An 11,982-nucleotide genomic window follows, 5' to 3' on the forward strand; every position below is an offset into this window, starting at 1 on the left:
ACTCAGGTAGAAAAAGTATTGGGATATGGAAGACTGTAATACAGTGGCAAATCAGTTCAAGATCATCAGGCAAGCCAGTCAGTGTACAAGCTCAAATTTTTGTGAACTGCAAAAAGCCAAGAACTGGTTCCATTTCCAACATCTACCTGAGAGGTCTACTTTCACTGACAACCTAATCTAATTAGTTGTATTCAATGAGTCTTAGTTACATTCTGTGATCTAAATATAGAAAGCTACTATAGCTAGTCAATTTAGATAGTACACAATATTTGACATTTTCAAAAGTACACTAGAAACAGTACAGGCTACGCTGAAGCATTTACATCACAACTAAAAGCTAACATGGGAACACAACAGAGAAATTGTGCCTCAGGTAGTAACAACCTCCTCCCATGGAGGTTCCAAGAGAAAAATAGGGTATGGAGGTTCCAAGAGAAAAATAGAGTATGGAGGCTCCATATATTGGTACATTTTTCAAACTTCATTAGGTCCTGTGGTTTTAATGAGAATCATTGCGTATTTGTGCAAGCAATCCAGGCATGCCACTCATTACATCTTTTGGTGTTCCTTAAAATATGGTCCATGTCATTGAGCTCTTCCACTTTCACTTGCATTTTGTTACTACTTCTAATTTTTGCTATATATAACATAGATGTGAGCTCTCTCTACTCTTGTGAGAGACAGTAAAAAAATGATTTATCTATGGAGACATCCCTGTTTTCCTCTGAAGATCTCTTTGCTACCTGGACATTCATCAGAGAGACATGCTTTTAATTCTGATTTATTTTGAGTACAAAAGTATCTCGCAGAATTAGGACTTCACAAGAGACAAATCGGTCTCTTTTGGTCATAGAGAGGTTAGGATCATACTCAGTTCTCATGCTTCCTGTCAAAATCTACCTGTTTTTTCACTTCTCACCACTGTAGTTCCCTGTCCCAGAGGCCTGCTTTTCTTGACTTGCAGCTCCTTCTCTTTTTTTCTTTTTCAAACTCAAAAGTGAAATTCTTATCCCTAAATAATAGAAATAGCCATTTCTTTCTGTCTCCCTGCCCCAAACTTCATCTTCCCTTTCTTAGGAGATTTCTTTCTCTTACTGCTCTTCAAGTTTAGACCCAGAAGTCCTCACCTCTAAGCCTCTGTTAGAAGTGTGACAATTCCAGACTTTGGAATACCTCCATTCCTGCAATTCATATACCTGACAATAGTTACTACTCAAAGAAAAATTGTATCAGATCAATAGAAAATATCTATCAGCCATAGAATTCCTAAATCAACCACAAGAACTTTTTTTTTTGAAATTAAGGGCATCATTTAGGAAGCTAGCCAAATTAAACAAAGTTAGGTAAAATTATAACATAGCCCTTAGTTTTCTTGTCAAGTAAACTCCTTAAATAAATAAATAAATGGTAGTTCTAGTTTGAATTTGTCCGCTAAATACATTTACATGTTTTATTTATTTATTTATTTTATCTCTTGCTAAAAAGGCAATTGAAGGACACTTTTGGTCCAAAATTTCAGGCCATTGTAGACTAATTTAGGAATTAGGTTTAAGTGAAAACTTACAGCACACAAAAGAGCTTATTTTCACCTCTTCCAAACTATAGAAAAATAGAACTGTTGGCCATATTTAGCCTTAACACATTATTTTCAATGCATTAATTTCACAGATGTTACTGAAACAAATCATTTCATCTTTGAATAATTTTTTGGGTTTTGTTCCCCCTGCCCTGTAGGTAAGAAAACAGATTGGGCAGAAAACAGAACGATTTGCTCAGCCATACAAACTGTTAGTGATAGAGCCAGAAATAAAATACAGGTCTCCTGGATGTTATGCTAATGAACTTGTGATTGGAGCATGCTATTTTTCTGTTCAGCTTTCCTTAGTGGGAATGCTGTTCTGTATACTGACCACTAGAGCCATTACAGACACAGGTATGATGTTTGTTAATCTAAAGACTCTCAAGAGATTAAGAAAATGTGATAGCAGGTATTAGATAGAGTACGGGCAACCACACCACAAATACAGATCCAGGCTAATATGCGGAGTTATAGAAGCCATTTTTAAGTGAATCTGGCCCAGTAAATACCCCTCCGCAAAAACGAGGATGTCCAAACTTCAGCTGGAAGAATCTGGAGAATGTTTCCCTTGAGGAGGTATGCCTTCAGATCTCTCATGTTATCTAGAATATGTTTTACTTACTGTAAACAGGGAAGACCAGTGTAGTGAAAGCCAAAAATTGTGACGCAATTTAAAACTGCACTAATCAGGATACAAATTATGTTCGGTTTCATTGAAACCGAATATACGCATACTGCAATAGTATATGCACACTAAAATAGTAACAACCAACACATAAATATTTTGTAACATTGTGATAACATCAGAACAATGTGATAACTAAAGGGTGAAAAATTGGAGACACCCAAATGATAAAAAGGTGCCAAATGAAAACAAACAAAGCACAGAAGATAAAAACAAGCTACTGCATATGGCCAAGACATCCTGCCTAATATACAGGAAGGATGACTGGCAAAATCAAAGACAATAAGGACAATATAAGCACTACCAGGAGCAGATGAGATTTCTCCTTTTCTGCCTGTGGGGATAGGGTGTATCAGATTTCTTTGCCAAAAGAGCTCCCACAAAATCTCTTGAAACTGTGTTTTAATTGGAGCCCCAACTACGTAATTGAGTCCTTCATTAAGACACATTATGTCTTCAGATTTGTCCTCTGAGCTTCTGTTTTGTAAATCCTTCTGATCTTTAACGCAAGTCTTACCAGCCAGTCACTCCAAGAGTGCATGCCACAGCATCAGATTAACTGCTAAATCAGTCTCATGGATACTGCTCAACTGCCTGTATAGCTGAATCTCACAATCTATTTCTCTTTAACACAGCTAAAAGTTGTGGTAAATTGGCTTGCATATATGTGCTCTATCATGTAAGATTTCTGGAAGTCTCCAAGTGATGGATAAGAGAGAGATTCACAACAGGTTTATTAGTTGGAAACATCACCCTTGTTAGGAACAGACATACTTATTTCACTAAGCTGTTCCTTGATGTAAAGGATTGTCTGCAAATCCCTGCAATGGACTTGTCTCTCTCTAGTGTTTTTATGATCCTGTGGTCTGAGCCACTAGTGTTTGAAGACACATTCCTGCTTAAAATTGATTGTCTTATAACATTAGTAGTGACTGGTAGAGTACTAGACAAAGCGTAAGGTATTTTTGTTCCATGCATTTTAGGTTTCCTTCCCCCTTTATATATGGCAAACAGTAAAAAATCATTTTAGATGTGAACCATTTTGAAAGTTAGCTGAAGCCAATCAAAATCTTCTCTTTTGACTCCTACAGGCTTACTCCCAGTCTTTATGAAGGAATAAAACCCTGCCATCTTAAAAAGGAGGATGAAAATAATTTAGACCATGAAAAATGGATTAGCTTCTTGACTTTGTATCTAGTGGAAATGTATACTTACTTTATTTAAAACCCCAAGTTCCATCGTTTCTTGTTTCCTTTGTTTATTCTCCACACAGACAAAACACATACTCATCACCTGAGATTAGCAAGTGGCAAAACTTTATTTTATTTCAAAACATTAACTATGGTCCTGTTTTTATGAATATATACTAATGCAAGTGCTAGTCATTTGTTTTATGCACAGTATCTGTAAAGACACTGTTCATTTAATAATTCCTGCCAGTTATGTTTTATTTTAATCTGTATAGCAAAAATCTGAAATTAATACATCATTGTAATACAAAAAACATCCATTTGTCTTCAGTTCATTGATCATCTTTAAATTTGAACTGCTAATTTGATCAACGATACTTCTTTTTCCTATTCTAATCCTCGACTCACTGCGCAATTTCTCTTTATGTACATGTCTGGTCAAGACATCATAGAAGTCTCAGTGAGCTCAATGTCTTGATTTACAAAGGAGGCAAAAGCTATCCACTAAGTAGCCAGAAGAATTTACAGAAGTGGCTTAATAAACTGTATATTAAATTCCTACTGAAAACCAGCTAACTTCCTGCACAGACAATGCTCATCACATGAAATCTGCAGAAAAAGTACTGAAATCCATTCATTCAGGAAGGGGATAACTTGGTGCCTTTTTTGCCATTATTGCAAGAGCTTATTCTATCTGTCCATATCCCCAGTGATATACAAGGTAGATGTATTTGCACATATTGATGGAAGCAGGTTATGGCTTCATGCTCTTGTTTTATTAAATTTTTATGAGGGAATGATATTATATATTGGATGCCGTGTTTCTGAGTATATTAAGTGGAAAACATAATGTATTTTCCTTGGAGAATAGGATTTATGTGCTGCAAATGTCTGATATGAAGTAATTTTTCTCTGAGGGATTACTGTCAATACTGACTGTTTCTGAATCAAAACCTATTCAGCAATCACAAGCAGCTGGAAGCTGAACATCTGGGGCAAGAGTCAGCAGAAAATTTTGCTACCTCTAGATGCTGTCTTTGTAGGGGACCAGTTTATCGAGGTTAAAATACGGGCCAGCTGTGAAAAACCAAACTGAGAAATAAACCTCCCAAAATGGAGCAAGGACAGCCAAGTTGCCACAAATAAAGCACAGAATCTGATCCTCAAGAACTATTACCTTTCCTTAAATAATATGTATGCACAGACAAAGTAATTTTGCACATACCCTCTATGGCATACACCAGTGCACTATCGACAAAAAGAAATGAGACAGAAAAGGAAAATAAACCTTCAGCAATGGTCTACGGCTGTGGGTTTGGGTCTCAAGTGTAGATTCAAATGTGGGATTTTAGAAAACTGCAATTCAGGTAACTGATATCCTTGAGGAAACAGCCAGTTTCACTTGCTAAATGGGTATATGACTAAATGGGATTGGTCAGGAGGAGGTATTTTACCAGAAATTCAAAGTCATTTTTCCCCTAATTGCTGATCTATGCTAGGGAATTCCATGTTCACTCCAGGCTGTACAAAGACATGTCTCCTTTCTTTCCCTAGAAATGTACAACAAAGTAATTTCAAGCTTTTCTGTTAAATTTGATGTACTTTCAATTAGATCTTCTAAAAGTGTATGGAAGAGCTCTTAGCAAGCAATAAATTATTTTTACCATTAATATAGGAATGTTACAAAGGGGTGCAATTTTAATGACTGCTGAACACTGGGCAGGGAAATGAGGTTTCTCCAGGTCCACTCTTAATTTCTGCTACCTGACTTGTCCCCAGCTATCATAACTATCTATATAACTAACTACATCATAACTAGATATCATTGATGATATCTTCTAAAAATAAGACCTGAGATTTGGCCACATAGAACTTTGTTTGACAAACCTAAAATGTTCAAAATTACGTTTTTGCATGAAGGTCTACATTGGGCCGAACATTTTGGAAGAATTCAGCCAAAATGGCCCTGTGATTCTAAAGACAACACAGAGGGAAAAAAAATATGTTACCTTTGTTAAGAAAGGAATCATACTTGGGGAATTTTAAATCACGGCTAGGGATTTCCTTCAAATCCTGCTTAGGAAACAGAATGGTAAAAGAGGAAAATTATAAGGCAGAACTGGGGTGCAGGAAAAATAAGAAATTATCTAATTTTACTATTAATAATTTGAAAGCTAACTATCTGGTCTAACTTTAAGGTTTCTTAGCTCAATGAAGAGAAATGCTTCCAAAGCTTTTTTCATCTTGAAGTTGTCAGGATAGGGGGAATAACTAGTGCTCTGGAAACTTACAGTAGATGGAGACCAACAGGCCACTTTAGAAAAGGCTCTTACATTTAATATAGCTCCAGCCAGGTAAGATGAATCTCATGTTGAGTTTAAGAGTTGTTGAACATTCAGAAAATCTGTCGGAGAATAGAAGGGCTTAGAGTAAATAAGAAAACAAAACTGATTATTTGAGAAAGATAGTCTTGGATTTTCATATTCTAGTCATGCAAGAAGAAGGGAAGTCAGTGAGTTAAATGGTTTGAGAGTGGGAAGACCAAACATTATCTCCCCCCTCAAAAGAAGTTGACAGTGGGAAGAGGGAGGAGTTTGAGACAAGCACTAGGCAAAAACAGTACCTAGGACTTGATGAACAGAAAGAAACAGTAGACACTAGTAAAGAACTATGGCTATACGAAGGATGAGCAATTTAAGAATAAGGTAAGGAAGAGAGTCAGAAGAAGCAATGAAGCCAATTGAGTGAAGTGACTGGAAATTAGATCATGAAAACATGTGAAGGAAAAAGCAATTTAATATATTTAGAGACAGTGTTTGGAGCCCTGGGTAGAGAATCTGAAGGAAAGGAGAAACTAAGACTTTTTAGTAAGTGGCCAAAAGAATAGCAAACAGTTGGTTATTCAGATATAAAGAGGGAGCATAACATGAGTAGATGCTCATGAGAAAGAGACAATATTGTGTCAAGAATGAGCCTCAAGTGAGGCTTGAGTAAGGATGCAGCATGCTTTGCAGGACACTGCTTTAAGGCTCAGAGATGGTTCCAGACACTTGGGTCTACAAAGTGGAGGCAAAGCTTTAACTCCTACTGACCATACATAAGGGCATTAGTGTTTCTCCACACAATGTAATTTTTCTTTTCTATTTACTTAAGGGAAAGAAGCTTTAGGGAAATTATAGAAACAAAAGTTGAGACTGTTAATTTTAACATTCTTTAGCTTCCATGTGCTCAGTTTTGTAACATTATTTCAGGAAATTAATGGAATTGTTCATCGATATAATTATTTATTTTTAATAGGGTTGTGTAAGAGTTTATAAATTCTAATGTTAGTAAACAAAATTTATGTTTCCTGGTCTGGGAAAAACAGACTTTTAATTTAACAGTTATATGTTGCAATTTTTTGTTTTGTCTTCATGTTCCTTAAGTCTCTTTTTTTTTACATCTACTGCAACAGCAAATGGTTCCGTCATTAAGCTCTTCATAGAAATTTATTATGATTTAATTGAAATGGAAAAGAGGCAATGTTTTGAGACTTTAAAGAATTTCTTAATGCAGTTCACTAATCTCTGCTTTATTTGAAAACTGCTCTTCATTATTAATGCAGCTTTCCCTGCCTAAAATAATTTCTGTTATTGCCATCTCCATATTCCCAGCCATAGAATGGGTCTGCTGGCTTGTCATATTTAATCTCTAAAAAGCAGCAAAGTTATCAAACTTTGTCAAAAATATATGTGCATTAACATCTGATTTAGCCCAAGAAGGGAAGGAATGGAGTGCGAAGTGCATGGCTGAATAGACTAATGAAATATTAATTGACTTCAGTTCTATTTATTGGATTCGTATTCCTCACAAAGTTTCATTTTTTGTTGTCTCAAAAATTGTCAATGTTTAACAAAATTCTGACTGTCTGCCATACTACCTAGAGCAATTCAACTAAATAGCCGATAGCCTCAGCAATTTTGCCATTCTCCAAGGAAAGAAAAATGTCACATAATACACGATGAGAGAAAAATGTAAAATAAAATTGTAAAGACTACTAATACTGGAACTGTATGACCTGGGAAGAATCTAGGAAAATCACAGTGAAGGAAAGACATTAGGTTAATGGGGTTAATCTATTTTTGTTAGGACTACTCAGTTTCATTTGTAGTTCAATCACAAACAAGTTTTCCTGCCATGCCCCACAATCTTATTTCAGGCCTGGAAGTTTCTGCTTCAACTAAGTTACAATTTAAGATGATGAGAAGCAGATAAATATTTACAAATTTGTATTTGTAAATACAAATGAGAAACACAAGGAAAAAAGATAATTCATTTCAAATAAGGAACACAGGGCTCAGAATAACAAGTAGCAATTTAAAAAGTCTATATTAAACTCTGTAACAGACTACATTCCTGTACCAAGGAATGAAGGAAAACATTCCTGTACCAAGAAGTTACAAAGCTCTGAGTTCAGTGCCTTTAATCAGATAGTAGCTAAATATTTTATCTCTGTTGTCATCAACATCAATGCCCAGTCATTAAGAACTCTTCTATGTATACATTTTGTCAAAATATGAGCGTAAATATTTACCATAAATATTTAAATATTAAGGTACTTGAAAGTATCCAGAAGAGGGAAACAAGGCTGGTAAGATGGATGGAGGGCAAGCCCTATGAGGAGAGGCTGAGGACACTTGGTTTGCCTGGTCTGGAGAACAGGAGGCTGAGGGGTGACTTCATTGCAGCCTACAGCTCCCTGAGGAGGGGAAGTGCAGAGGGAGGTGCCAGTCTCTGCTCCCTGCTCACCGATGGCAGAATGCACAGGGATGGCATGGAGCTGCGCCAGGGGAGGGTCGGACTGGGCATCAGGAAAAATTGCCTTGCTGTGAGGGTGCAGACACTGGGACAGGCTTCCTGGAGAGGTGGCTGATGCCCCCTGCCCAGCAGTGCTCAACAGGCCTTTGGACAATGCCCTCATTAATATGCTTTAACTTTTGTTTAGTCCCGAAGACGTCAGGCAGCTGGACTTGATGATCTTTGAAAGTCCCTTCCAACTGAACTATTCTGTTCTAGTCTCAGAAGAATCAGGGTTCCATCCTTCCTGTCTGGAAACAAAGAAGTTCAGAGAGATGCAGTATTTTGGCATGATTTATGTATTCAGTACAGGCCTATGTCTGAGAAAGACTTTTCCAAAACAACTTTGGACATTCTCCAAAGCCAGCTCCAGCAGAGATCAAGGTCTGACAGAGCCCTGAGCTTGCGGCTTGGACACAATTAGAAAAGCACAGGGTCCAGGGACAAATAGCTGAGGGGCAAGCTCATGGTCAGCACCCTTTATTGCTCCCACCAGGCCAGCTGCCTCAGTTCTTGGGCAGACAGCCCTCACTCCTAAGCAACACCAAAATTGGACAGAGACTCTTTCTTGGCTAAGGACAAATTTTGACAGGGACACAACAATTTGGAAGGAAAAAAAAAATCTTTCAAGCATTGCCAGTCTTTCAGACAGTGATTTGTCTCAGGATGTCAGGAGCCTACATTCTACAAAGCAGCAGAGGAATCAGAGTCCTTTCTGTGAAGATTTTTACATGACCACAGACTGCTGAGAACAACATGTTCTTCTTTACAGGTGGACTGAGACAGGCTTTTTCTTTGCCTGTAAGGTTTGTGGGAAAGGACTGTAAAGCAGTATTTTTCTTTATGTTAATAAAACTTCGGGGCCCCTGCTAGATGAGCCCCTGCCACATGATGATTTCCGTCCTGTGTCCTGACTTGTGTTGTGTCCTGGGTTCCATACTCTTCTCTTCCCCCATCCCAAACAAGATGAGGGAAGCTCACAGTTCTGGATGCTAGGAAATGCTGATGGTTTGGGGAAGATTTGTGTGTTCATTACAGGACAAAAATACCTGGATCTAGTTATTTTCTAGGGAAATGATTAAAAACATTAAATTTCTTTGTTCTGTTCTATGGAGTAGAGACTGAGCAAGTGGGATTCTGTTCTCATTGCCCTTCCTTAGATGGACAACAAAGTACAGACACTGCTGATATGACATGGAAGTCAATCTGTTCCTGAGGAGAATGGCCTCAAGTAATGGAATTTAATTTAATTCATTGTTAATGAACACAAACATCTGATCACAAGTTTGGGTACTGGGAAAAAGGATAACATATATTTTAACAAAAACTAATGTGGACATCTATCCTTGCAACATCCAGACTTCTTTAGTTTTCTTCAAATTACACTCAATCCACTCAAGTTCCTCCAGTTAGATTTGTTGACGCTGGACATGAAGGACAATTATGACTTTTTCTTTGAGCAGTTCTTTGCCAGTTGTTGTTTTTCCAGTTGCACTGTTCCTTAGTGTCCATGTCCCAGTGTGGGACACCCATATCCACAGTTCCTCAAGAATGTCCCTTCTCCCTGCGCACCATAGCGTCCCTGCCCCAGCATGGACCACCCACAGCTACATCAGGAATGTTCCTGCACAGTTCCTTTAGGATATCCCTGCCTGGCTCCTCCACAGACAGCAGTTCCTCAGGGGTGTCCCTGTCCCCTCCATCGTGGATGGCCCTCTATTAATGCCTCCTTTCCTGAACAGTTTTTCTGAAAAAATGAACTGAAGTTCCTGAAGTGTCTTTCTTAAAAAGCTTTGAGCCAAGTGTTGCATGTTTCTGTTTTTCCTGCTGGTGTTGATTCCAGTTTCTGAGCAGGCTACAACTGGTTGTGACTGGCACATGGCTGTTCGTGGCTTCCTACTACACAGAGCACCACTGCAGCTCCCGCAACATTAACCTTGTCACTTGTGCTCATGACAATGACATACCACTTGCAGAAAGGTGAGGTGCGTGTCTGTATCTGCTGACAGCAAAGGTACCCCTGACTGGCTAGGTCCCTTCATTATAATCACCAGAAAGATTAATCAGACCTACAGGAATTAAAAAAAATAATAATTATTATAATAATAATCATGGAAAGTGCTCACAGCATACTTAAACTCAAATTTTCCAAGCCCAGAATTTGTCCCATCCACTAGATCATATTTTCTCTTCATTATACATCTGCTCCCTGCAGAGAAGCCTAAGCAAACATTTTCATACTGTTTGATTTTGCCCCTCATATTTATTAATAAAAACAAATTTAGTTTGAGGTGTTGGCATTTAAATATCATGTAATGTCAATGTTTTCTGCTCTTAAGTTGTGATGCAATGGTGCTTATGTTGTGAATATTAGCCCCCATAGATATTATTTTATTATAGGTATATGCTTTAATAGTCCAGACAACTGAAGCAAGAAAAGCTATCTACAGGTTATAAATTGAACAGATTAGCTGTAATATTTTGTTATACTTAGTATTTCATAAAGTAGATGCGCTTTATAGATTTCAACGCAAATTGCTACCTCATTCATGCAAGGAATATTTTCTCATGCAAGAAAATATTCTCTGTTTACTGGACAATCAGTCATCAGCCTAGTACACATTTTGTTTTTAAATTGTTATATTTGGTGTGTGTAACAAATCCTTGTGTTGTAAATATCTCTGATTACAGGCATCGCAAGTCCTCTTGTGGGGTGTTAACCTTGGCTACAGGCCACACACCCAGACTCCTTGCCTCAGCAGTATGGGAGAGTTAATAGAGTCAGAATAAAGGTATTGAGACCACTTACCAATTACTGTAATGGGCAAGAGTTTCCTCAATTTGAGGAAAGTGAATTTAATTTACTGCCAATTAAAATAGATTTGAGTAGTGAGAAACAGAAATAAAAACAACAACTTTCCTACCTAATTTCCTATACTCAGCTTCACTCCAGACTCCTCTACTCACCTTCAGGTAGCCAAGGGGGAATGGTCAATCCACAACACCTCTCTGCTGCTCCTTTCCTCTCATACTTTTCTGTTACTCCAGTGTGGGTTCTCCCCAGGTCACAGTCTTTCAGAAGAAAATCTACTCTAATTTGGATTCTTTACAGGCTACAGCTTTTTCAGGAAATTGCCATCTGCTCTGGTATGGGTTCCTCCATAGGCTGCAAAGGACTATCTGCTCAACCACAACACACTTCTTCCTCCTTCTCTGATTTTGCTGCTCTCTCTGTTGCTTCTCACTCTTTTCTTTCCCCCTAAATCTGTTGGTATTTCCTGCCCTTTCTTAAATACATTTTCCTACAGGCTCTACCAGCTTCACTGCTGCGCTTGGCTGTAGTGGAACCATCTGCAACTGGTTTACACCACTTGAAACCAGTTGTGTCTGGTACAGGGCAGGGGCCAGACATGGCCTCTCCTTGTAGAGACTTCTTGGATGCTAAAACCTTCCCAGGGCCACTCTGAATATATACCCAGCCCTCTGAGGACTCAATGTTTATGCAGCTTGTTATACCTACCTCAGTAAGGCAATCCCAGAGGGAACATGACCAGACACTTGTTTCCCTTCCCATACCATTATCGCTACCATGGCAAACTGAACGCCTCCAGCTTGGGGGATGCTGGTTCTCCTTACTCCCTGATAAAGGACCATGCAACAGCTGTGACCCAGCCCAGTGTCATATTTATTAA

At 38.2% G+C, this 11,982-nt stretch overlaps 1 long non-coding RNA gene across 1 annotated transcript; it reads right to left on the bottom strand.

The window, feature by feature from the left end:
* Positions 1-8,800: 8,800 nt before the first annotated feature.
* On the bottom strand, positions 8,801-11,938 carry LOC310898677. The gene is made up of 2 exons (XR_014583529.1): positions 11,811-11,938; positions 8,801-10,359 (listed from the first exon to the last, which is right to left on the bottom strand). It is a non-coding gene; the product is annotated as an uncharacterized lncRNA (long non-coding RNA).
* Between the last annotated feature and the right edge of the window lie 44 nt (positions 11,939-11,982).

The sequence above is a fragment of the Anser anser genome, assembly GCF_964211835.1.
Source record: "Anser anser genome assembly, chromosome: 4".
Lineage (NCBI taxonomy): Eukaryota > Metazoa > Chordata > Aves > Anseriformes > Anatidae > Anser > Anser anser.